General features: G+C 43.5%; 1 protein-coding gene across 11 annotated transcripts in view; it reads left to right on the top strand.

Moving 5' to 3' along the window:
* Nucleotides 1–26,990, top strand: part of TMCC1 (transmembrane and coiled-coil domain family 1) — a 201,578-nt gene that overhangs the window by 9,025 nt on the left and 165,563 nt on the right. For 3 of the 11 annotated variants that reach the window (XM_073351266.1, XM_073351256.1, XM_073351261.1), the window contains one exon: nt 4,468–4,711. The exons of 2 other annotated variants lie outside the window; for them this stretch is intronic. The gene's annotated coding sequence lies outside the window, so the exon portion shown is untranslated. Of the gene's footprint in view, nt 1–4,467; nt 4,712–6,161; nt 6,204–6,777; nt 6,935–26,990 lie in introns of all 11 variants that reach the window. 6 more of the 11 variants (XM_073351267.1, XM_073351257.1, XM_073351258.1 and 3 more) reach the window with 4 other exon arrangements.

The raw sequence follows: 26,990 nt of genomic DNA, 5'->3' as shown, positions 1-26,990 counted from the left end.
CAGAGTGCATTAACAAGGTTCACGATAGCGTCACAGTTGAGGAGACAGGGAAATTGAGCTCATCTCTATCTCACTTTGAGGCAGCTTTGAACAGCAGTAAAGCTACTCATGTAGGAGTGGGACATAAAAGGAGGTTAACATAGGTTAGGTAGTAGAGACCATCCCATACACACAAAGCTGGCAGCAGGGGCATAAAAGCATCCACTTCTCCTTTGGAAAGGTTACAAGGGTGATGAAGGAGCAAATCAGCAGACACCATCTACCTTTGCTGTAGCTACCCAACTGATGCTGAATGGTTCTCTTTTTTATTAGTCTGAGGATGGAGTGGGGGCTTCCAGTTTATATTGGACACCTATTGACCAGTGGTTGATATGACCTGGTCGGAATCCCAATGCCTTTTTTTTGCTGTGGCATAGCCAAATGTTAATGTTTGTTCGCTTGCTGGGGTGTTTCTGTTGCTCCTCCTGCGTAGTAGCGTTAGTCCCCTGATAGACATCTTTTTAACTATCATACAGTTTTGTTTCTGAGCACCTCCTAATTTAATTACTGTAGTTCGCTGAGCCAGTATAATCTGGAAGTGACAAATACATGGAAACAGGTGGAAGATGATCCTTTTTGTCACTGATGCTCCCTGACTGACTAGGCTTGGTGATGAGTCAAACAGGACTCCAAGGCTTCACACTACTTCAATAATAATTAAAAGGGTGTAAAGTTTCCTATTGCAGTGATGGCTGTACATTTTTCAGGCTATACATTGTATGTTAATTGTAACTTTTTTCAGCTGGAAAAATAGACACAGTATATACTAAAAATACCCAAACTAACTAGTTTTTGGCAAGTATGCTAAAGTCATACATATTTCAAATGCTTCATGTTTCAGACCTACAATAGGTGTGAGTGAATCTCAATGAAGTGTAGTATTTACGTAGGCTGTGGTAGTACAGAAAATGTGCTGGAAGTTTTCCAAACACAGTGGAAGACAAATTCCGAGAGAATTGTTGCACACTATGCAATGCTTACAGATGGGTTAACTGTACTGCTTTGGCTGGCTGTCTCTGAAATTTACACAGTGACTGAGCTTCCTGTTGAAGTGTTCACACTTTAAGTAGTTGAACTTGGTGTTTGTATCTTGCTGTGATCACTTACAGAATAGTGGTTGTTAGGTAAGTCACTGCTGAAAATTGAGTTGAAAAGTAAAACTGATCAGCATCCAAAGTTAAAACTCACTACTTAGATTTCTACACTACATAAGGGTTTCTTCTGATTTCCGAAGGATCTTTTCCTTTTTCCCACTGTTTTCTCTGTCTTGCATATACCCCCTCATTTATGGTCCCATATGTACTCCTGAGGGAATTCTGCGCCATTGTGCACGTGCGGAATTCATGTCCCCTGCAGATTTCTTTGCTTCCACGTAGAAAAATGACTTTCTGACAGGGAAGCCGCAAGAGCAGTCCTGCACCCCTCCCCAGCAGTGCGGGTGCATCATTTCAGGTGCCCAGGGCAGCCAGCGGAGAGGTAAATCACAGCTGGGTGGGGAGCCCCCGGCCTGTTGCTCTTACCCTGCACCAGGCTCAGCTGCGAATCCCAGCTGGGCTGGTGGTGGGGGAGGTTGGGATTTCCATTTCCCCTGCAAGGAGCAGCTGGACTGGGGCCAGGTTAGCTCCACCCCCAGAAACCTCCCCCAGCTGCAAAAAGCTCTGCGCGCGCACCCTGCCCCTACCACTCCTCAGCTGCGGGAGAAGAGGGGTCACTGTACAGGAATCTGCGTCCCTGTCCACCCAACTCCTGTGCATCTGGACCCCCCTCCCTCCCCCACACCCAGACCACACCACTGAGCCTCACCCCTTACATCCAGAGCCCCCCCGGATGAGGACCTTCCTGCCAAGCCTCACTCTCCCTACATCCAGACCCCTGCTGAGCCCCCTCGCCCCCTGCATCCAGAACCTCCATGCACCCAGATCCCCCTGCAGAGCCCCACCCCGTGCATCTGGACCTCCACCCCTGCACCCAGATCACTCCCTGCTGAGCCCCCCCGACTTGAACCCTCAACCCACTGAGCCACACCCTCTGCATCCAGATCCCCACCCCTGCACCCAGACTGCCCCCTGCACTGGACTACCCCGATGAGCCCCTTGACTCCCACACCACTGAGCCCCAGCCAGCTACACCTGGAGCCCCATCCCACCAAGCCCCACTCTCCCAGTATCCAGGCCCCCTGCTTCATGAAACTAATTTTATCCCCATCCCCTAACTTCAACCTTTCTCTTATTAGAAATGTCTTATTTCACATACCTTTGCAGATTCACACACATCAGTTAAATGAGTATTTGTTGTAAACCCAAGATTTAGTGGCTGGTAAATCAGCTATTAGGAAAAAAGTTTAGAGTTGAAAGTTACTGTAAAAGTTGGCAGCCTGGGAACAGTGATACATGATCCAAAATAAGCTTCTGCGTCAAGTCTATGGTCTAAATGGTTTGTTTAAGATTAAGAAAAATCTAACCGTTTTAAAAAAACTGGATATTGTCTCTGTACTACAAATCTGTTCAACAAAAAAAATAAGAATTTTTAATCCTCAGACTTAATCATCTGGTCAGGAAGGTTAAAATGATAGGTCAGTAATTTATACAAAGAGCATACAGCCAAAGTCTTTCCTGCTTTAGAAAGAAATTTATATCACCAAGCAGTACATAGTAACACTCTTGTATATTCTTTTTGAATTATTTTCCTTTAACATGCTGCTAGGAGAAAATAAAACAAAACCCAAGGAGGTTCCTAGATACAGAAATTTGTAAATAATCTATAGTTCAAAGCAAATAAATTCAGTAACAAGACTGAAATTCTTGAGTACTTGTGTGATATGGCATCATATGCTGAGTCTCAGGTCATACCCATGCTGGGACTGACTTCCATTGTTTACTATTTCACTCAGCAGTATGGACAGTGATCATTTTATAATGTAGTAGGCTATTCCTTAGTATATAATGAGGCTTTTTATAGTATGATTCTGAGGGATTGTATGGAATGGCTGCCCAAGAGCCTGGATCCCTGTTTATGTGGGCTCAATCCTTTAGACATGAAGGAGGAAATGCTTTTAAAACAGTGTGCAGAAAGCTTATCTGTATGTCTGCTTAATGGAAATTATACAGCTGAATCTCTCCCTTTCAGGATAGATTGTAAATGAGTTTTCTAAAGGGGAACAATTTTTCCAAAGTAGAATATTTCATCCTATATCTGCTAAATCCTGTGGAATATGAACTGAAGCAGTGCTATTTGAGTTGGCACACAGTTCAGTGCCTCAGTGGCTTGTTCATAGCTTTCTCAGGCCTCAGTGGTCTGAAACTGACAAATCTCTGGTCATTTTCATGGCTGCTGTCCAGAACCCTAAGGGCAGTCCTGAAAAATAAGTCTCCAGTTTGCTGGTGTTTGGCAGAGCTGATCAGAAACAGATACTCAGGCTATTCATAGGGGGAGAGACTCCAAAAATGGAGATGGCAGAAGAGGAAGGATAGGGGAAACACCCCAACAATTAGACGCCACTGGTATGGTGAGAGGGTGGGGTAAAAGATAGAATAGTCTCCCAACAGTGGTGTGGAGGGAGACTTGAAATGTATCAGACTGGAAAAGGTTAAACTTTGAGCAGAGTTCAGGGCAGTATGTTAGTAGGAGTCCAGGCAGCTTAGGTTGAGGACTAAGGGTTGGGCTTTTCACCAGGGTCTCATAAGCATGGATGAAAGACAAGACGCTTTCTTTCTCCTTATTGGGTTCTGACAGGTTTCTGGTAAAACTTTCAAATCTGTAAAAGGGGGGAGGGAGAGGACAAACAAGTTGTTCTTACAGGGCAGTCTGATCTGATCTTTCACTTTTAAGTTACTGTTTAGGATTAGATTTTTTAAAAAAAAATAGGTGCACATAATTTACACAAGCACTTACCACAATTACATTTGCAAACAGTATAGTTCTGTATATTTATGCACATGCAATTATGAACATTTTGGGCCTTGGATTCCTTGAAGCAGAGACACTTTTTACGTGTCCATGAAACAAGGTAGTCTGTGCTATGATGGTAACACAGTCCATAATAGTTACAAATTCTTGAGGTTTAAAGAACTTTTACTCTTCACCCCCTACTTCACCATCTCTACATTGATAGCTCAAAGTGACTGGCTTGGGTGTTAATTTTAATGGATTCTTTTTCTGTCTTTGATTTCAAATGTGGTGGTGTTTAACAAGGCATTAAGTATCAGGGGGTAGCCATGTTAGTCTGTATCCACAAAAACAACGAGTCCGGTGTTGTTTTTAACAAGGCATTGGCACTTACGTCAAAAGCTCAGTGTTCCAAGTAATAGTTAATTCTCTTTCCTCTGCATCAGACTTTTTGACTTAGCAGAGCATGAGTATATGTCTGTGAAACAGCAGCCATCAGCTATTAATAATTTTTCTGTTTCTTGCTATGCTTGTTAATTCCAGCAGGTCTTATTCCTGTACAAAGAAGCATTTTTGTGGAGGTTTGCTCTGAAACTGACCTAAAGTATTAACTACAGCTGTCTACAAATCTAGAAGGCAAATTACACCCACACCTCAGACTGTGTCCTATTTCCGATGGAATTTATCTCCAACTTTTTAAAATGAAACTTTTTTTGAAGATTTTTGGATTATAACTGCGAGCACTTCTATGCAAGAAAAGAAGAGTTAATGTGGTTATTTGTTGGAGGTATGTATGCTTCTTAGCATCATTTTATATATATAAAAAAAAGATAGTGTAAGTCCTAAATAATGCATTTTTTTTTAAAGTGGGAAATAAAACAATGGCACTTGGTTACTAGAGCCAGAAACTGGTGGTGTCACCTTGCAGTGTAGGCAATGAAACACAATTTCAGTTGCACAGGAATTGGAAAGTAAAGAAGCCCTGTAGTAAATTGTTATATAGCTGAACAGAAAGCAAACTCTTGAAACCTGGGCTCCCCCTTGCTGTAGTTAAACAATATTTTTATTTGTGTAGTGGAGGAAAATCAAACTAGAAAGAAAATTTGTTCTGACAGGTTTTTTTTCCTTTCCTTGGGAAAAAGAACCCTTGACATGCAGTTCTTAAATACATATTGCTAAAATATAAAGAACTTTGGAGAATAAATTGGATGAATGTGCACTGATGCATCACTAGCACCAGAATATCAGAATTGCATTATATGTAAGATGACCTCATTTGAACCTACTGCAGGAATCTTCTAAAGGTTTCTTTCAAAAAAGCGAGTTATTTTGTAGCTGATGTCCTTTATCCACACATTTTCACTCCTTTAAGTAACAGTGATTTAGAACTTTCATAGAGCTTTTAATTTTCAGTGTTTTATTAACATAGCTAATCTCTCAGTGCTTCTCTGAGGCAGATGGTATTTTCACCATTTTATAGATGAAGACACAGGCATAGAGATGAAAAGTCTCGTCCAAAATCAAAGGTGTCTGTATTAATGGTGACTAGAACTGGGGCATACCTGATTCATATTCCTTGTGCTAATGCCTTGTCTGTCAACCATTTAGTCTGAAACAAAATTAAAATACTTTCTTTTTCCCAAGATCTCAAAGTGCTTTATGAACATTAGTAATCTTCAGAGCACCCCTTTGTGAGATAGGTAAATATTATCCTTCTCTTACAGAATTCAACAGGCTCAGAGAAGTAGTAACTTTCCCAAGGTCACAAGTCCATCAGAGCCAGGATTCCCTATCATGTGTGAGCTACAAGACCATCCTCCACATATAACATAATGGGAACAGGAAAAGAGACTTGATTGTCCCATGAAAATGCCTCCCTGCTTGGGGGCTAGAGAGCAGTCAGCAGTTTACCTGACTATTTGCCTTCCAGTTCCATTTAGCTGAGTCTCTTTCTTACATTAAGAAAAAAAGAACCTGAAATATATAATTTCCATCCATTAGGTTTGTATCTTCAAGCCTTGAGGAAACACTGCGTGTGCAATGATACTACCTACTGTCTTTTCTCCTTATGAATCTTTATAAATACTGCCATCTTTTCTCTCCATCTTGGACTTTCATGTTGACATCCACTAACAGTGGCAGGCAGAAAATCTACTTCCACCTCACTATGGTGTAATTTAGCCAAGGCAGGTCTTTGTTCTAGAAGAGTATGATGGTTCAACCTCTTTTATTTGCAGGGGGAGGGGGACGAGAGGAAGAGAAGGAAAGGCCTGTTAAAGGTTGGTGTGTAACTGAAATATACAACATGCTACATGACCTAGGTCATTTTTACACTAATTTAATACAAAATACGGAGCATACGTAAGATCCTGAAATTCAAATGGGGGCAGAGGCAGAAAATTTAAAATGCTGTGGGAATTAATTTCTCTAGCATAGCAGCATTGCTTAGTGCAGGGGTGGCCAGCCTGTGGCTCCGGAGCCTCATGCAGCTCTTCAGAAGTTAATATGTGGCTCCTTGCATAGGAGCTGTCTCCGGGGCTGGAGCTACAGGTACCAACTTTCCACTGCTCAACCCCAGCCCTTTACCCCAAGGCCCCCGCCCCTTCCTGCTCCCTCTCCTGTGCCTGCTGCACCCTTGCTCCTCCCCCCTCCATCCCAGAGCCTCCTGTACAGGGCGAAACAGCTGATCGCAGCGGGCAAGGAGGCATAGGAAGAGGGGGAGGTGCTGATCAGCAAGGCTGCCGGCAGGTAGGAGGTGCTGGGAAAGGCAGAGTGGGGGAAAAGGGGGCTGATGAGGGCTGCTGATTTATTTCTTTGGCAATGTACATTGGTAAATTCTGATCCCCTTCTCAGGCTCAGGTTGGCCACCCCTGGTTTAGTGAATGAGTTGCCACCTCAAGCATTTCTCGTTTTGATGACCTTTCATCCCCTCCCACATCCCAGAGGCAACTGCTCTGCTTCAGCTGCGGACTGTCTTCATGTGGGGACGCAAACAGTGCATTGACTGTGGGTGAGCTTTGGCCAGTTTGGCTTACTGAAATTTTACAGGTGCTTGGAGAATATTGGTTGTGGCCAGTGGACTAGATCTGTACACCCTAGGCTTGTAGGATTTTAGAGGAAATAACCAATCCCCTCTAAGGGAAGCGCAAGGTGCCAGTGTCTGTCAAATGAGTGATTGTTAGGCCCTTGATCAAGAAACATCCTAGATCGTGATCTTGCTTACTATGTCCCTCCCCGAAGCTCCGCTTAGGCCTTGTGTACACTGCCACTTTACAGTGCTGAAACTTGCAGCGCTCGGCGGAAGGGGGGGTTCACCCCCCTGAGCTAGAAAGTTGCAGCGCTGTAAAGTGGCATTTTAGACAGTTCACCAGCACTGGGAGCCACAACCCTTGTTTTTTTTTTTTAAAACAATGCTGGGAGAGCTCTCTCCCAGTGCTGGGGCTGTGACTACACAGCTGTGGCAGCAGTTTAACGTTGCTAGTGAAGACATACCCTTAGGATGAGGTTATTGGGAGGGTCAGGGATAGACTTGCATGCAGTGGCTTTTAACCTTTCCTTCCAAGACCCTGTGTTACAGCAGAAATATTTTCAAACCCCCTCCTATCTAGCTGTAAAGAAGGGGAGAATGGTCAAATCAGGACCCCCAAAATCTGCTCAGTCCCATTGGAGATGGTGGATTACCTGTGCTCTGGCAATATTTGAAGTCCTCAGATTTCCCTCCCCCTGTGCTTTTCCATATACAGTTTCAGGCCAAATCTCTATTGGTTTTGTTCATTGGTTTTCTGCTAGTGATGGACAAAGGATAGTTGTACAGACTGACTCTTAAATCAATTGACAGCCTTCGTTGTTGCTGTTTACTTTTTCAGGCAGTGGAAGTGTAGACTGGATCACTCAAGTGATTGTTCTTTGCTTTTTTTTTTAGAGATACCATAGGCACAGATGTGTAACTCCTAATCCTAAGGGCTATCTTAGCGTTCCATAGCACTGTATTGTCATACCTCCTGTTATGTATTTTGTACGGTTGGCATAGGTAGTAAATTCTACAAATCCTTTTAATTTGATCCAGTGTAATGGCTCTACATTCCCATTGTCTGTCCGGGATAGGCATTTGGATTAATATGACCTGGTTGGAGCTTGACATTGGCTTTCAGTGGAGTAGCTTAACAGTAAGGCAGGGATGGTGCATGGGGCGGTATAATAATGAAGGGCTTTGCTGCTGCTTTAAGAAGGCTCATGATTTAGGGCTTCTCTTGCATTCCCCTTTTCTCCTGGTGTTCCAGCTTGCTTCAGCGGCCAAAGTATTTTTCTGTCTGTACTTGGTATGAGCACTGTGATCATTCCCTCAAGTATGGCCCTTTGCCTAGTTATCCCTGCTTTAATGACCTCCAGATTGGATTACAGTGGTGCTAAATGGGGCTACACAAGCAAACTGTGGCTATGTAATAGCTCACAGCTTAGCAAGGCTAGCGGGAGGGACTCCATTCAAAACATTGCACTAAATAGTGTGCTGTTGACATTTGATGTTTAATAGCTTACCAAGGCTACATAAGCTGCGCTGGCTGCATGTTCACTTCTGGATGCAATTTAAGGTGTTGATCTATAAAGCCCTAGGAGGTGAAAGCTAATTGAGACCTGCCTTTCTCTGTGCCCCTCTTTGGCAGTTAAGGTCAACAGATTCTTGCTAATAGACCTGTGAGAGAAATAGCATATATGGGAATACAGACCTGATACAAACTCTATTTTTATTGTAAATAGGTTTTATCTTAAAGCTTTGCAGTACCTTTTTTCTATCAAGATGGAAACTTCTAAAGATAAGCTGTTTGATCTAACATCCAGTTCCTAAAAAAAAAAAACTACATTACTTTTAAGACAATGATATCTGGTCACATGTTCAAATATGTTAATTTTGATTGATGAATATTGAGTGGCTGTTAGTTGCCAGGGTCCTTTAAATTATTTTTGTAGGACTTTGTGCATAACTTTCAATACACTGGTGACGGTCACCCTTTCACTCGGAGGGTTGATAAAAATTTATTTTTAAAATTTACATTAATACAGATTGATTTTTAAAAAACTGTTTAAAGTATGAAGTTGACAGCCTATGCTAAGGCCTACATTTATAATCTAATATTTTTTGTATTTAATTTAAAGGACTTTAAGCAGTAAATTGCTGCTGAGTTTTAAAGGAACTTGATGTATAAGATTATAAGAGTTGAAGAGTTTTGAACCACCTGTTATCTTAGGCTATGTCTGCACTACAAAATTATGTTTACCTAACTTGTGTCGGCGTAGAGCTACCGCAGTTATTAAATTGCTTGTGTGTGCACGCTTGACTCCTTGTGTCTGCAGTGCGTGTCTTCACCAGGCGTGCATGTATTAATTGTATTATCATTGTGGGACTGCTCCTGAAAGCCAGTAACAGTTGACATAAGCAACGCAGGCGATGTCTACACTACCACGGTAAGTTGACCTGTGCTACGCAACTCCAGCTAGATGGATAACGTAGCTGGAGTTGACGTACAGTAGGTCGAGTTACTATGGGGTCTACACCCTGGGCAGTCTATGGGAGAGTTTCTCCCATTGACTTACCTTACTCTTCTTGTCGGGGGTAGAATACAGGGGTTGACTGGAGAGTGATCTGCTGTCGATTTAGCGGGTCTTTACTGGATCTTTACAGCAGGCTGTAGTGTAGATGTAGCCTGAGTTTCAACACTGACCTGTTGACCTAATTACATAGACTATGACTCTACTGCAGTGGTTTTCAACCTGTGGTCCGTGGACCCCTGGCCGTCCACAGACTGATTTCCAAAGCCCTCCATTTGAAGATTTTTAGGGGTCCACAAATGAAAAAAGGTTGAAAACCACTGCACTATACCACTCGTGGAGGTAGCATTACTAAATCAGCATAGAGAGGCACTTAGGTCAGCGGGAGCCAAATTTAAATGAAGACACTTGCGCAGCTAGGTTAACTCAAGGTACTTTGTCACCCTTACTGTGTCGTGTAGACCTGGCCTTATTTTTCTGTTTTTGTCCTTGTTAGCTGAGAGGTGTCCCAGCCTTTTTATTCTTTAATTTTAGGGTGTGATGGTGTGCATAGCGTGCATGAGCACTTGTAAAGTCCGCGCAGGGAAGGCACTAGAAAATTACCCTAACTTAAATAGCCCTCAATACAGTCTCATAAAGATAATTAGACTATGTGCTATCTTCTGAGAGTCCCAAGAAACTTAAAACTGTCAGCTGTAAACTGCCAAACAGGTTGTCCCAGGAGGAAGTTTTGTAACTGGTTCTGAGGTTATGGTTCCGATATTAGATACTTTTTTTTTCAGTGTTAAAATATTTAACCAGCTCCAAGTTCTGATTTGATTCACTTTGATAAAATTCTTTAGTTTATAATAAATAGACAGTCACCTCCTTAGCTGCTTTCTTTAAGATTTATAAGGGTTATTTGTTGTATTATGCTGATAATTCATCAAATGTGATTTAATATGAATCCAATATTGATGCTAACTCTGATTTCATCTTGATTGGACAATTGTATTGTTTTTTAGTTTAGCATTACAAACAGTAGCCTAGTTTTAGTGATATCTATGCTTTTATTTCGTTTAATAAATTGTTTAAGAAGACATTGAGTCACATTTCTTTCAATAAGCAATGTGGGTCCAGAATCCTTGAGTGTATATTAGCTGATCAGCCTACAAGCCTAACCAGTTACCCCAATTAGGCCTGAGCTACACTGCCGGCGGGAGGGGGGTTTCGAACTAAGATATGCAACTTCTGCTACGCTATTCGCATAGCTTAAGTCGAAGTATCTTAGTTCGAGTTACCTGGCCGTCCTCACGGCGGCAAGTCGACCGCGGTGGCTCCCCCATCGACTCCGCTTACTCCTCCTGCCGAGGTGGAGTACAGGCGTTGATTTGGGGATCGATTTATCGTGTCTAGACAAGACACGATAAATTGATCCCCAATAGATCGATCACTAGCTGCTGAGCCGGTGGGTAGTGAAGATGTACCCTTAGTCTTTGATTCTGAAAGGTCTTAGATGTGGGCAGAGTGTTTTCTATGGGCTGCCCTTAACTTTGGAGCTTGCTTCCCACATTGGTCAGTAGTCTGATTATCAGGGCATAGTGAAAGCCGATTTGTTTACTCAAGCCTTCAAATGAGTTTGGCAGGTGGGGAAAGTTGTGTTTTTTAGAGATGGTTCTAGTTATTGGTTTGAGACATTGCCTCTACATTAATCATTCCTGTTGTAGCTGTAAGCTTGGAGCGTCCTTATAGCTAGTTATTGGCATCATAACACTTACAACTATTTATTATTTGTATTACCATAGTGCAAACTGACTTGTTGTAAATGCACCTAGGGGTTTATGCGATGGACAAATGACAGGCTCAAAGGAGTATGTTAGTTCTTTTGTATAATCCTCTGTCAGTCTTTAATTACTCTTGTACAGAGGCCTTAAAAATTGATCTTAGTCCTTCTTATTCAGGCACATCATCTACATGCCTGTCTTTAATATGCTAAAACCCAAAAGATTACTCATTTAAAAATGTGCCCAAAGTGAGTGGGTAAGTAGATTTTTGTAAGGGCAAGTAGTAGCTGTGGGCTTTTTTTTTTTTAAGGTCATCAGTCAGGTGTCTTTGGGAAGATATAGTGAATTTGAACTCGTACACTGCTTCTGGCTACATGAGCCATTGTAACTTCATAGCAGAATGCCCTAATCCAGTTGTATAGACCTCCTTTCTCCTCTTGGCCCATGGGCCATAGACTTAACTGTTTCTAAAGGATGAAGTTCAGTTTTAGCAATCACTGAATACTTTTTTCTGAATGTAATTGATCTGCATTTTGTAGTTCACACCTTGCCACTGAGATTGTCCAACATCCTTTTTTAATATCACTATAGACAATAGAAACAAAAGAAATAGAACAGAATTTTATGTATAGTGGCAGGGAGAGTCTGAGATCCAGGCTTTTTTCTCTATCTAGTAATATTTAATTTACTATGAGTATATCACTTTGTCTTCAAAATGCTATAAAAATTAATTCAGTATCAATAAAATGATGTAAGAATGCCTCCTCAGTTTCTATAATACTGGTTTGTTTATAGTAACTTATATGGTAATTTTCCTTCTAGATTTAAGTGTTTCCAATCTCAAAGTGTAGTATTTGGAGATATAGTCATGTCATATAACACTCTTTCCATTCCACTAGTATCTCTGGAGGATGTTAAACAGCAGCTACTAAAGTTAGACATTTTAAAATCAAAAGGTTTAGATAATTTAGATCCAAAAGTTTTTATAAAGGCAGTTGTGGAGTGGGCTGGACTGTTAATGTTGGGTTTTCAATAAGCGTTGAAACGCAAAGTTCCATAAGAAAGTTAATGTTGTGCCAATATTTAAAAAGGGGAAACTGGATGACTTGGTAAATGATAGGCCTGTTGGTCTGATATAGATTTTGGGCAAGATAATGGAGCGGCTGATACACAAGTCGATTAATAAAGAATTAAAGGAGGGTAATATAATTAATGCTAGTCAACATGGATTTAGGAAAAATAGATTCCTGTCAAACTAACTTGGTATACTTTTTATGAGATTATAAATAAGGTAATAGTATTGATGTAATATATTTAGATTTCTGTGAGGAGCGGGACTTTGGTATCACATGACATCTTGATTGAAAAACTAAGAGGATATAAAATTAACATGACCCATGAAATGGATTAAAAGCTGGCTGATAGGTCTCACAATGTAACTAAATGGGGAGTAATTGAACTGGTGTATTTCTAGTGCGGGTCCTGCCGGAATTAGTTCTTAGCCCTCTTCGATTTAACGTTTTTATCAGTGACCTGGAAGAAAACAGTCATAGCTGATAAAGCTGCAGAGATACAAAAATTGGGGGAGTGGTAAATAATGAAGAAGAAAGGTCACTGATTCAGAGAACTCAGGATCATTTACTAAACTGTGCACACACAATGTATTTTAATACAAGTAAATATATGAATATAGGAACAAATGATGGAGGCCATACTTTTGGATGGGGCGCTCTATCCTGGGAAGCAGTAACTCTGAAAAAGATTTAGGGGTCGTGGTGGGTAATCAGCTGAACAAGAGCTTTCAGTGTGACGTGGTCGAAAGAGTTAATGCAATCATGGGAAGCATAAACAGGAATCTCAAGTAGGAGCAGAGGTTATTTTACCTCTGTATTTGGCACTGGTGCAGTCACTGGTGTTACACTGTGTCCAGTTCTGGTGCCCACAATTCAAGAAGAATGTTGATAAATGGGAGAGAGTTCAAAGAAGAGCCACAAATGATTAAAGTTTATAAGACATTCTTTATAGTGATAGACTTAGCGATCAATCTGCTTAACCTAACAAAGAGAAGGTTAAAGGGGAGCCTTGATCGCAGTCTAGAAGTATCTACTTGGGGAACAAATATCTTCTAATAGGCTCTTCAGTCTAGCACAGGGGTCAGCAACCTTTCAGAAGTGGTGTGCCACGTCTTCATTTATTCATCTAATTTAAGGTTTCGCATGCCAGTAATACATTTTAACAGGTTTGGAAGGTCTCTTTCTATAAGTCTATAATATATAACTAAACTATTGCTGTATGTAAAGTAAATAAGGTTTTTAAAATGTTTAAGAAGCTTAATTTAAAATTAAATTAAAATGCTGAGGGCCCCGTCTCCACCCCTGGACCGGTGGCCAGGACCTGGGCAGTGTGAGTGCCACTGAAAATCAGCTTGTGTGCCGTACCGCCTTTGGCGTGCATGCCATAGGTTGCCTACCCCTGGTCTAGCAGAAGAAAGGCTGAAAGTTGAAGCTATACAAATTCAGATGGGAAATAAGGCATAAAATGTTAACAGTTAAATTATTCCAGTGGTTAATAACTCTATCAAAGGTTGTGGTGGATTCTCAAGCACACCATTTTTAGAAAAATAGCCAATCTTGACTTAAAGATCTGTTCTAGGAATTATTTTGGGGAAGTTCTGTGACCGGTGTTACACAGGAGGCAATCAGACTAGTAGGCGATTGTAATCATCCCTTCTGGCCTTGAAATCTGACTCTAAATATAAACCTACTGATGTTTTCATACTGGATTAAAAGAATAGAATGCTCCTAAATTGATTGTGCAATGTATTTTAATCACTTATGTTAGTTTTCATATGTCCAAACAGCTGACTGGATTGTCTCTTCAGAATGCTTTTTTCCTTCATAGAATCATAAATATCAGGGTTGGAAGGGACCTCAGGAGGTCATCTAGTCCAACCCCCTGCTCAAAAGCAGGACCCATACCCAATTAAATCATCCCAGCCAGGGCTTTGTCAAGCCTGACCTTAAAAACTTCTAAGGGAGGAGATTCCACCACCTCCCTAGGCAACGCATTCCAGTGTTTCACCACCCTCCTAGTGAAAAAGTTTTTCCTAATATCCAACCTAAACCTCCCCCACTGCAACTTGAGACCATTACTCCTTGTCCTGTCCTCTTCCACCACTGAGAATAGTCTAGAACCATCCTCTCTGGAACTACCTCTCAGGTAGTTGAAAGCAGCTATCAAATCCCCCCTCATTTTTCTCTTCTGCAGACTAAACAATCCCAGTTCCCTAAGCCTCTCCTCATAACTCATGTGTTCCAGACCCCTAATCATTTTTGTTGCCCTTCGCTGGACTCTCTCCAATTTATCCACATCCTTCTTGTAGTGTGGGGCCCAAAACTGGACACAGTACTCCAGATGAGGCCTCACCAATGTCGAATAGAGGAGGACGATCACGTCCCTCGATCTGCTGGCAATGCCCCTACTTATACATCCCAAAATGCTGTTGGCCTTCTTGGCAACAAGGGCACACTGCTGGCTCATATCCAGCTTCTCGTCCGCTGTCACCCCTAGGTCCTTTTCCACAGAACTGCTGCCTAGCCATTCGGTCCCTAGTCTGTAGCTGTGCATTGGGTTCTTCTGTCCTAAGTGCAGGACCCTGCACTTATCCTTATTGAACCTCATCAGATTTCTTTTGGCCCAATCCTCCAATTTGTCTAGGTCCCTCTGTATCCTATCCCTGCCCTCCAGCGTATCTACCACTCCTCCCAGTTTAGTATCATCCGCAAATTTGCTGAGAGTGCAATCCACACCATCCTCCAGATCGTTTATGAAGATATTGAACAAAACCGGCCCCAGGACCGACCCCTGGGGCACTCCACTTGACACCGTCTGCCAACTAGACATGGAGCCATGTCAGACTACCCGTTGAGCCTGACAATCTAGCCAGCTTTCTACCCACCTTATAGTGCATTCATCCAGCCCATACTTCCTTAACTTGCTGACAAGAATACTGTGGGAGACAGTGTCAAAAGCTTTGCTAAAGTCAAGATACAATACATCCACTGCTTTCCCTTCATCCACAGAACCAGTAATCTCATCATAGAAGGCGATTAGATTAGTCAGGCATGACCTTCCCTTGGTGAATCCATGCTGACTGTTCCTGATCACTTTCCTCTCATGTAAGTGCTTCAGGATTGATTCTTTGAGGACCTGCTCCATGATTTTTCCGGGGACTGAAGTGAGGCTTACTGGCCTGTAGTTCCCAGGATCCTCCTTCTTCCCTTTTTTAAAGATTGGCACTACATTAGCCTTTTTCCAGTCATCCGGGACTTCTCCCGTTCGCCACGAGTTTTCAAAGATAATGGCCAATGGCTCTGCAATCACAGCCGCCAGTTCCTTTAGTACTCTCGGATGCAACTCATCTGGCCCCATGGACTTGTGCACGTCCAGTTTTTCTAAATAGTCCCTAACCACCTCTTTCTCCACAGAGGGCTGACCATCTCTTCCCCATTTTGTGATGCCCAGCACAGCAGTCTGGGAGCTGACCTTGTTAGTGAAGACAGAGGCAAAAAAAGCATTGAGTACATTAGCTTTTTCCACATCCTCCGTCACTAGGTTGCCTCCCTCATTCATTAAGGGGCCCACACTTTCCTTGGCTTTCTTCTTGTTGCCAACATACCTGAAGAAACCCTTCTTGTTACTCTTGACATCTCTCGCTAGCTGCAGCTCCACGTGCGATTTGGCCCTCCTAATTTCATTCCTACATGCCCGAGCAATATTTTTATACTCTTCCCTGGTCATATGTCCAACCTTCCACTTCTTGTAAGCTTCTTTTTTATGCTTAAGATCTGCTAGGATTTCACCGTTAAGCCAAGCTGGTCGCCTGCCATACTTACTATTCTTTCGACACATCGGGATGGTTTGTCCCTGTAACCTCAACAGGGATTCCTTGAAATACAGCCAGCTCTCCTGGACTCCTTTCCCCTTCATGTTAGTCCCCCAGGGGATCCTACCCATCCGTTCCCTGAGGGAGTCGAAGTCTGCTTTCCTGAAGTCCAGGGTCCGTATCCTGCTGCTTATCTTTCCTCCCCGTGTCAGGAACCTGAACTCAACCAACTCATGGTCACTGCCTCCCAGATTCCCATCCACTTTTGCTTCCCCTACTAATTCTTTCCGGTTTGTGAGCAGCAGGTCAAGAAAAGCTCCCTCCCTAGTTGGCTCCTCTAGCACTTGCACCAGGAAATTGTCCCCTACGCTTTCCAAAAACTTCCTGGATTGTCTATGCACTGCTGTACTGCTCTCCCAGCAGATATCAGGAAAATTAAAGTCACCCATGAGAACCAGGGCATGCGATCTAGTAGCTTCCGCGAGCTGCCGGAAGAAAGCCTCATCCACCTCATCCCCCTGGTCCGGTGGTCTATAGCAGACTCCCACCATTACATCACTCCTGTTGCTCACACTTCTAAACTTAGTCCAGAGACACTTTGGTTTTTCTGCAGTATCGTACCGGAGCTCTGAGCAGTCATACTGCTCCCTTACATAGTGCTACTCCCCCACCTTTTCTGCCCTGCCTGTCCTTCCTGAACAGTTTATAACCATCCATGACAGTACTCCAGTCATGTGAGTTATCCCACCAAGTCTCTGTTATTCCAATCACATCATAATTCCTTGACGTCACCAGGACCTCCAGTTCTCCCTGCTTGTTTCCAAGGCTTTGTGCATTCGTATATAAGCACTTGAGATAACCTGCTGATCGCCCCTCATTCTCAGTATGAGGCAGGAGCCCTCCCCTCACAGACATTCCTGCCTGTGCTTCCTCCCGGTATCCCGCTTTCCCACTTACCTCAGGGCTTTGGTCTCCTTCCCCCGGTGAACCTAGTTTAAAGCCCTCCTCGCTAGGTTAGCCAGCCTGCTCGCAAAGATGCTCTTCCCTCTCTTCGTAAGGTGGAGCCCGTCTCTGCCCAGCACTCCTCCTTCATGGAACACCATCCCATGGTCAAAGAATCCAAAGCCTTCTCTCCGACACCACCTGCGTAGCCATTCGTTGACTTCCACTATTCGACGGTCCCTACCCAGGCCTTTTCCTTCCACGGGGAGGGTGGACGAGAACACCACCTGTGCCTCAAACTCCTTTATTCTTCTTCCCAGAGCCATGTAGTCCGCAGTGATCCGCTCAAGGTCATTCTTGGCAGTATCATTGGTGCCCACGTGGAGAAGCAGGAAGGGGTAGCGATCCGAGGGCTTGATGAGTCTCGGCAGTCTCGCCGTCACATCGCGAATCTTAGCCCCCGGCAAGCAGCAGACTTCTCGGTTTTCCCGGTCAGGGCGGCAGATAGATGACTCAGTCCCTCGGAGTAGAGAGTCCCCGACCACCACCACCCGCCTCCTTCTCTTGGGAGTGGTGGTTGTGGAACCCCCCATCTCAGGACAGTGCATCTCATGCCTTCCAACCAGCGGAGTCTCCTTCTGCTTTCTCCCCCCAGACATATCATCTGGTCCACTCTCCGCAACGGTACCTGTGGAGAGAACATGAAAGCGGTTAGTTACCGGTGTCCGTGTTGCTGGAACCCGGACATTCCCCCTTCTTCTTCTGGAGGTCACATGTTGCCAGGCTTCTTCACTGGCCTCTTGGCTCCGCTGTGCAACCTGCTCTAAATCTTTAGAGCTTTGTGCCCGTTTGTGCCCGTAGAAGCATATCCTGACTTTTGTCCAGAAAATTCTCCGTTTCTCATATGCAACGCAGGGTCGTTATCTGTTGCTCCAGACCTTCAATCTTCTCTTCCAGTATGGAGACCAGCTTGCTCTTTGTACACACACAGTCGCTTCTGTCCTGTGGAAGAAAGACAAACATGGCACATCCAGTGCAGGTCACAATAGCTGAACCCCTCGCTTCCATATCACCTTCTTACTATGAGCTTCCTCAGAGAAGTTGGCAAGATGTAAGCCTCACTGGGCTCACTCCAGGCGAACTCCCAGGCAAACTCCTGCTGTGTGCTGCTCTGCTGTCCCCCACTGCTCAGCTGGTTCGCGAAGCTCTGGCTATTTTTAAACAGCCAGGCTCCCCTGAAACAAACAGACCGCCCCACTGCCCGCCCCTGCTCATTGAAGGAATAAACCCAAGTGGGAGAGGGCAGACTCACTTATTCGGTATTCATGAACAAGTGACTTGAGGTATCTTGCAGCTCTGGTGTGCTCAAACACTTCACAGAGGAAGGAACATACACTGATACCACTATATATGGTGCAAGACCTCTGAAAAAAGGAAATTGCTTGCAAGTCGTCTTGTGCTCTGCTGACAGGCTCGAAGTCTTCTACACAGAGTTTAGAGCAGAATGTCACTGATTCACATTAAAGATCCTGTGGGAAATACTGAATTTTGCAAACCACTGAATAATAGAAACCAGATCTTTGAACTGAAGTGCAGGTTCAAGCATACTGTAGGGTAGTGTTATCTCTCATGCTGAAATATTATAATGAAAATGAATGTGCCATGGTAAATTACCAGGTCCACAAGGTTAGTCTCTAAGGTGCCACAAGTACTCCTTTTCTTTTTGCGAAAGACCATAGAGAAAAAAAATGAGAATCTACTGTCAATTATTCCAAGCAGGGGTTTAGTTAGTAATTTTCAGGTGTATTTGCTGGCCATTTTCCTCCACCTTACCCATACATGCCTACTGCTTACAACATATTTGGCATTTCCCACAGTAGATGTATTGTCCAATATATAACCACAACCCTATTATTGTAGTTAGCTGGTGAGTTGTTGCTGTTCTTTACTAAAATATGTGAGGAATCAAATTGTGAGTTGTTAACCATGGCAGATAGCCCCAGATACTTCAATGTGGGTAATTGCTGATAAACATCAACTTTTTAATGGTGACCACTGTGTATATACATAGGATACACATGGTTTGTGTAGTTAATATGTGCATTCTTCAAACATACATCAAGACTAGTCACAGGGAAAATTCAGGAGGCATAAACCCCACTGTTAAACAAAAAAATCAAATGAACTAAACTATAATAGTATGAAGGCAGATTAAAACACTGAAACTACTCAGTTCAGAGTCAGTAATATTCTGAATAGGCAGCTGCCCAAATCCTAGCTTTAGATTTGCAAATAAAGTATTTAACTGATATAGAAATAAAAAGGCTGATCAGTGATACATACTGTAATATCAGGGCTACAGGCGTATGACTCTCCCTTAAGGAATCCGCTTTGATTTTAGCCCGCTTTGGGCTGTAAACCTGAGCCTCTATTCAGTTTTGGGTGAACTTGGGCTTCATTTCAAACAAATCCATTATCCCTCCAATTGCTTCTCTTGGGAAGGTATTTATGGTTTAAACTGTGACCTGAAAATGCGGAAAATATGGTGGCTTTGCATGGAAATATTGGGTGCATGAACACCTGAATCAAAACATTTGCAAACATGTTGTCAAGCTCACCTTCTGCAAATCAAAATGGACAAGTTAAGCACAGTTCCAGTGTGGCTACTCTTAACAAGTAGTCATTCAAAAAGAGCTAGTGTGTGGATGCATGTGAGTTATTCTCAGTAGCCCTGGTTTGTCCATGAAAATCAGTGGCATCAGCGGGGGGGCTGTAATTAGACTTGCAGGAAGAGACGATGGGCCACAGGCCAAAAACAACTCTATCACTTATCAGTATGTACTAAACATTCATTTTTGTAGCCTCTGAGCCTCATAAACCCAAGATGTGTAGTCATTCATTATTGTTATGAAACAACCTGTTTGGACCAATCTACTAGATTGAGTCACTGACCTTCAGTTAGTTATTTAAAGCTTTCCAAGTGGAGATGCTGAAAAGCTGTGAAGAAAGGTGACCTGATAAAGTATGTGAACCCTGATCCAGGTTTAGTACATCAGTAACATGCACTTCTGTGTCACCTTCCACCTGAAGACCTCTGATCAGTTTGGAAACAATTGAATAAATCAGCATCATTGTGATACACGTGAGTATCCCCTTGGTTCAGAAGGTGAAGCTCAGAGGTCAGCTGACTTCCCTGATGTTACAGAAATTCTGTACTATAGTTGGGATAGAACCCATATTGCAAGACTCCTAATTTGTGCTGTAATCATTATTGGCTCTCCACATTCCTTGGAAAAACTTTGTGCAAGAGTAATTCTCTCCACTCCATGAAGCACTGTATAGATTTCTGAAAGGTGTCTGTGTTGTGCTGCTCTTTCCTGACTTAAACTACTTTTTGTATGCAGCACTAGTGGGAGGGATTCCTTCTTAGTAAAATCAATGTAAAAAGTCTAACCCAAAATTAAGATCTCGTGAAATTAATTTTAAAAACTTTTTTTAGACTAGACCTATTTTAAATGATGCATTCCATCCCCATAATGAGCGGACAAGCTTCCCTGCTTGGTTTATTTGGGAAAATTTCAGTCGGGAAGGAAATTTTTCATAGGGCTTGTCTACACTGGCACTTTACAGCATTGCAGCATTCTTGTTCAGGTGTGAACCCCTCGCCCACCCGCCCTCCAAGCGCAGCAAGTTTCAGTGCTGTAAAGTATGTATGTAAAGTGTATGCAGTGCACCAGCGCTGGGAGCCACGCCTCTCGTGCAGGTGGGTTTTTTTGCTCTGCTGCGCCTACACAAGCCACGCACTTTAACATTGCCAGTGTAGACTAACCCTTAGAGGGAGTGGTTGGGGAATTTAAAGTGGGGCATGAATAGCAGTGTTTCAGACTGAAAAGTCAGTAAAGCAGCATAGGCCAGACTTCTATATTTGTTTTGCATATTTTGCATCATGTCAGAAGAAATGAAAATACTTTTGAGGTGGTTTTGCTGCTTGCCAATTGCTTTTCAAATGACAACCATCTGTGTCTTTCACAGAAGAACTTTAAGGTCCACGTCAACAGTTGCAGGGGAACTAACCCTCATTTGGTAGATTCAAAATAATTCCTTTGTATATCTAGCAGGAGAGCCCTTTAGGTACATATTTCAAAGATAATTCATAAAAGCAGAACCAGCTTAGGAACTGGAGAGGTAAAATAAATTAATAATTTGGGTCTGCAGTGGATATCTTTCCATTCTACGGCTGATTAAGAGTTTCTGGTTCACGTTCAGTCCTCTAAGCTGTTTCATGTTGAAGTGGAATGGTTCAATTTATTTTACTAAAGCTGTGCATCAGAGTTTTTGTACATTTTATATTGACTATGGTGAAGTCAGCAAAAAAGTTTTGTGATTCTGCTGAGCTGTGTGGAAAAACTACTCTTGGTCTGAAGTGTCTTCTGTTATTGTCCCCATAGGTAAGTCAACTATTGAGCACTGAAAGATCTAGTAGTGATCTAGGGGGAGGATTTTATTACTCCAGGCCTGGATAGTTTGTGTTTTTTTTTAAAATCACTTTGTAAATGTGCTTTCCAAAGTGAAGGAATTACAGCACTAGTTTAAACCATTCATAATGTGTGTTTGGTGGTATGTGACTCTACACAATTTCTTCCCTGACACTGATTGCTGTCATTTGAAAAGCAGTTGGCAGGCAGCAAAACTACCACCAAAGTGTTTGCATTTCTTCTGACCTGATGCAAAATATGCAAGACACATTTTTGTTGATGAAAAGTAAGACAGACCTGTTACTTATGGCTTTTACTTACTGTCTTACATTGTCTTGCTGACTTTTGAATCTAAAAAATCTCTATTCGTGACCCCACTTTAAATCCCTTCAGTCATTCCCTCTAAGAAAGCAATTTTCTATAAGTTACGCCAGTATACTATACAAGTCTGCCAATGCAACTCACTTTGAGTTTCTCTGATTCTCTTATTCCAGTCCTGGGTATGTTTAGAACTGAAGCAGCTAGTTCATTCCAAATCATATACTGCCATTGTCACATAGCAGATTCATCAAGGGATTAAAATTAGATTCCATCTCCACACTATCATGAGCAATGCATTTGAGTATTTAACCAATCCCAAATTCTACTTCTATTTTAGCCTGTAGCCTTTTGTCTTTCCTTGGGAAGTGCAATGAAATGCCCTTATTTCCACTGTTTGTAGTTTGTTCTTGACATTTGAGTCAGCTTTGAGACATTGAAAGTGTCAGTGTTGCTTTTAGAAAAGGAGGACTTGTGGCACCTTAGAGACTAACCAATTTATTAGAGCATAAGCTTTCGTGAGCTACAGCTCACTTCTTCAGATGCATATCGTGGAAACTGCAGCAGGCTTTATATATACACAGAGAATATGAAACAATACCTATTCCCACCCCACTGTCCTGCTGGTAATAGCTTATCTAAAGTGATTTCCAGCACAAATCCAGGTTTTCTCACCCTCCACCCCCCCACACAAATTCACTCTCCTGCTGGTGATAGCCCATCCAAAGTGATAACTCTTTACACAATGTGCATGACAATTAAGCTGGGCTATTTCCTGCATAAATCCAGGTTCTCACATCCCCCCCACCCCCATACACACACAAACTCACTCTCCTGCTGGTAATAGCTCATCCAAACTGACCACTCTTCAAGTTAAAATCCAAGTTAAACCAGAACATCTGGGGGGGGGGGTAGGAAAAAACAAGAGGAAACAGGCTACCTTGCATAATGACTTAGCCACTCCAAGTCTCTATATCACCCACTGTGATTTTTAGCTCTGTGGGGAAGTTTTTCGCACTTTTGGAATACTTCTCACCTATAGATCTCACAATGCTTTTACAGAGGTAGGTAAGTATTACGGTTTTCCAGAAGGGGAAACTGAGTTGCAGAAGTCAAGTGAGTTGCCTGAATTAGTCCTTGCCAGAGCTGGGATTAGAATTTAGCTCTCCTGCCTTTCTGACTGGGAACTACTACTAGACCATACCAACTCTTGTCTGCAGAGATGTTCCTGACAGATGCCCTATGCAATAAAGAGTTAAACTTAGACCACACCTTGTATAGTGGACTTTTTTCTAAACAGAATGGTCTGTAATATCTTCCTGTGAGCTGGGTTTTTTCATTTGATTTATATTTTCAAAAGAGTTGGCACCAAAAGTTCTGATGAAAAGCTTAGCTACACAAATAGCCTCAGGGAAGCAAAGAACAGAGCCACTTTTGAAAGGAAGTGCTGTAACTGGCTTGGCTGTCACCATTGTTTTGATTTTGAGGGAGGAAAGAGGAGAGGAAGTTATGTGGTATATTTTGAAAGCTAGTCACAAAATAGTGTGAATGTTACAAATGTCCAGTGCCAGGTGTGTAGCTGAATCTGTACAGTTCCATAAGGAGGAAGTGAATCTACTGCAGCCTTGCAAAACTCCTTTTGGGTAAATATTTCTGATGGACAAATATAAAATCAGTAATTTTCTAATCAATTATGATGCAAATAGAGTTCATGCCACGCCAGTGAACTTTTTCCTTGTCTAGTTGTAAGGCTAATGCACATGCGCTGAATGCATCAAAAGTGTTTGCAGTATTAACAAGGGCTTGTTCACATCTTATGTCTTGTAAAATGTGGAAGATTAAATTTATTTGTACTTAGGGATCTTCATAAAAATCCCAGTGGTGCTAAAAAGTGAAGGTAACTTTAGTTCCAGTACTGCTCTTGATGCTAATAAGGGGATCCATGTTGACTCTTCAGGGGTTAAGGGAAACCCTTTATGGCTGGACCAGTCCTTTAAAAAAAGCTGCTCAACTGATGGAACCAGTAACTTGCTCAAGATACAATATCATGGGTGGGCAAACTTTTTGGGCCGAGGGCCACACTGGGTGGGGAAATTGTATGCAGAGCAGGGGTTTGGGGTGCAGGAGGGAGTGCAGGGTGTGGGGGGTGTGGTGTGCAGGAACGGGCTCAGGACAAGGGATTGGGGCAGAGGAGGGGTGCGGGCTGTATGAAGGGGCTCAGGGAAGGAGGTTGGGGCGCAGGAGGGGTGCGGACTGTGGGAGGGAGCTCAGGGTAGGGGGTTGGGTGCAGGAGCAGTGTGGGGTGTGAAGGGGCTCAGGGAAAGGGGTTGGGGTACAGGGTGCAGCAGGGGGCTTCGGGCAGGGAGTTGGGGTGCAGGAGGGGTGTGAGGTGCGGCAGGGGGTTGAGGTGTGGGGTGGAGGAGGGGTTCGGGCTCCTGCCAAACGCCACTTACCTAAAGCAGCTCCAGGGTGGCAGCGGCGCGCACCAGGGCTAGGGCGGGCTGCCTGCCTGTCCTGGCCCCACGCCATGCCCCTCCGAGAAGCGGCTGGCACCATGTCCCTATGCAGCCCCTGGGGGAGGAGGGAGCACAGGGCTCTGCATGTTGCCCTTGCCACGCCTCCAGGTACCTCCCCTGAAGCTCCCATTGGTCGCGGTTCCCCATTCCCAGCCAATGGGAGCTGCGGGGGGGGGGGCAGTGCCTGGAGGCAAGGGCAATGCATGGAGCCCTCTGTCCCCCCCCCCCCCCCAGGCCGCAGGGACGTGGTGCCAGCCACTTCTGAGAGTGGCGCGGGGCCTGCGGCACCACAGGGGGCAATCCCTGGGCCGTAGTTTGCCCACCCCTGCAATATGTAGTCTCTTCGTGTAGAAGCAAAGGCTGTATACTCTTGGAATGCCTGAAATCTTTTACTAGTACTGACTAGTCAACAAGTATATACCTTGAAATAATATATTTTTTACTTTAATCTTGCTTCCCGCCCCACTTTGATTTTGACAAGTTTTTCATCATCAATATTTTAATTGCTAGTGATTAATAGTTGGTATCACTGCATAGCTACTAGAATGGCTGAAGTCGTGGTTTCTCTTTCTAGCTATGCTCTAGATAGTGACCTCTAAAATCATGTAGGCATTAAGTGGATAAATAAAACAATATGTTCAGGCCTTTAAAATGTGTGTCTCTACTGAAACAGGGTACAAAAACTGCACATATGGGTATGTCTATGCTTTGAGCTGGAATGTGATTCCAAGCTCAAGGAGACATAATCATGCTAGCTGTGATTGAGTGTAGTTGCTACAGCTCAAGTGGCAGGATAGGCTAGTCACCCCAAATACGTGCCTTGTGTCTTAGATGGGCATATACTCAGAGCAACTAACCCATCCTGCAGCTTGCACTGCTGTGAGTACATTCTATTTTTTGTGCACTAGTCCAATGAGAGCTTAGTGCAAGTACATTGTCTTGAGCTGGGAATCACAACTCAAACTTGAAATGTAATCATACCCTTAGTGCACTTTAGGGATCAGTCAGATCTTCAATGCACTGACATTGGATCAGTGATCAGAAAAACAACTTTGATCACTGGTATTTATTGCCATACTTGATCAGACCAATGGTCCATCTAGCCCATGCTGCCTTCGGACAATGACCAGTGCCAATGCTTCAGAGGGAATGAACAAAACATGGCAATTATCAAGGGATCCGTCCCATCTCGTCCTGTCCTAGCTTCTGGCAGTCAGAGATTTAAGGACACCCAGAGCCTGGCCACTGATGGACCTATCCTCCATGAATTTACCGAATTCTCCTTTGAACCCAGTTATATGTTTAACCTTATCGACATCCCCTGGCAACAGCTTCCGCAGATGGACTGTGTGTTGCATGAAGACGTACTTCCTTATGTTTGTTTTAAATCTGCTGTCTATTAATTTCATTTGTTTACACCTGGTTCTTGTGTTATGTGATGGGGTAAATAACACTTTCTTCACTCATGATTTTATAGACCTATTTATGGTGACCAAATGTCCTGTTTTTAAAGGGACAGTCCTATACTTAAGCCCTCCTGCAGGTGTCCTGACTTTTTCTTAAAAACAGGCAAATTGTCCCATATTTTTGTTGTTCTCCCCCCCCCCGATAACTATTGGCAGGGGGTGGGGTGCAAACCTGGTGGCGGGGCAAAGATGCAATGTACTGGGCCAGCCATTCCCCCCTGCAGGTCTGCCGGTGCAGCCCCTGCTGCGTGCTGGCTCTCAGGCAGTGGGGCCCCGCCCTGTTTCTGGTGGTGGTGGTTACATGTTGCCTCTGCTGCCACACATTGGCATTGGCCCTTTACATTCTCCCCCTCTCCTTGCTTTGCCCCTTTGCCCCCCCAGCCCCACTGTTCCTCCATATCCATCCCCCCCACGGAGCATGTCCCACTCCCAGTGCTGGGCGGAGAACCAGCCCCTGGTAAGAGCTCTCAGCTCATCAACACCCGGGCTGGCAGGCTCCTTCCTTCCCCCACTGCCTCTGGCTGGGCTGGCGCCCCAGAAAAGCCCAAGACCCTCCAGCCCAGGGTGCTGGCCAGGAGGAGCCAAGCCCTGCATGTGCCAAAGCCCCACACAGCACTGGCATGGGGAAGACTCTCCATCCCTCAGCTAAGCTCTTGAGTGGCAGGGAGAAAGCGATTTCCAGCCTCTTCATGCCCTGAACCTGCAGGCTCCACAGAAGCCTTTGTTGCTCTTCTCTGTATTTTTTTCAATTCTAACATATATATATTTTCACATGGGGGGACTGGAATTGTATGCAGTATTCAAGGTGTGGACGTACCATGGATTTATATAGTGCCATTATCATATTTTCTGTCTTATTATCTGTCCCGTTCCTAGTGGTTTCTAACATTCTGTAAGCTTTTTTGACAGGTGCTGCACAATTGAACAGATGTTATCTGAGAACTAGCTATGATGATGATACTTGTGTTTAAGGTGTACTGTACGCATCTAACCTAATGATAGAATTGCTGTCCTCTATACTAGCAGCATAATCAAAGATACCTTTGTGTGGGAAACCATGGTTTTGAGGCTTTGATGCTATGTATGGACAAAGAGCCTTTTATTCTAGAACGTCAGCATGAAATAGTTTCTGAAACATTTCTGAAATAGTACAAGCA

The sequence above is a fragment of the Lepidochelys kempii genome, chromosome 7, assembly GCF_965140265.1.
Source record: "Lepidochelys kempii isolate rLepKem1 chromosome 7, rLepKem1.hap2, whole genome shotgun sequence".
NCBI lineage: Eukaryota > Metazoa > Chordata > Testudines > Cheloniidae > Lepidochelys > Lepidochelys kempii.
The sequence above is the reverse complement of the archived record's forward strand: the minus strand, read 5'-3'. Positions and strand labels throughout refer to the sequence as shown.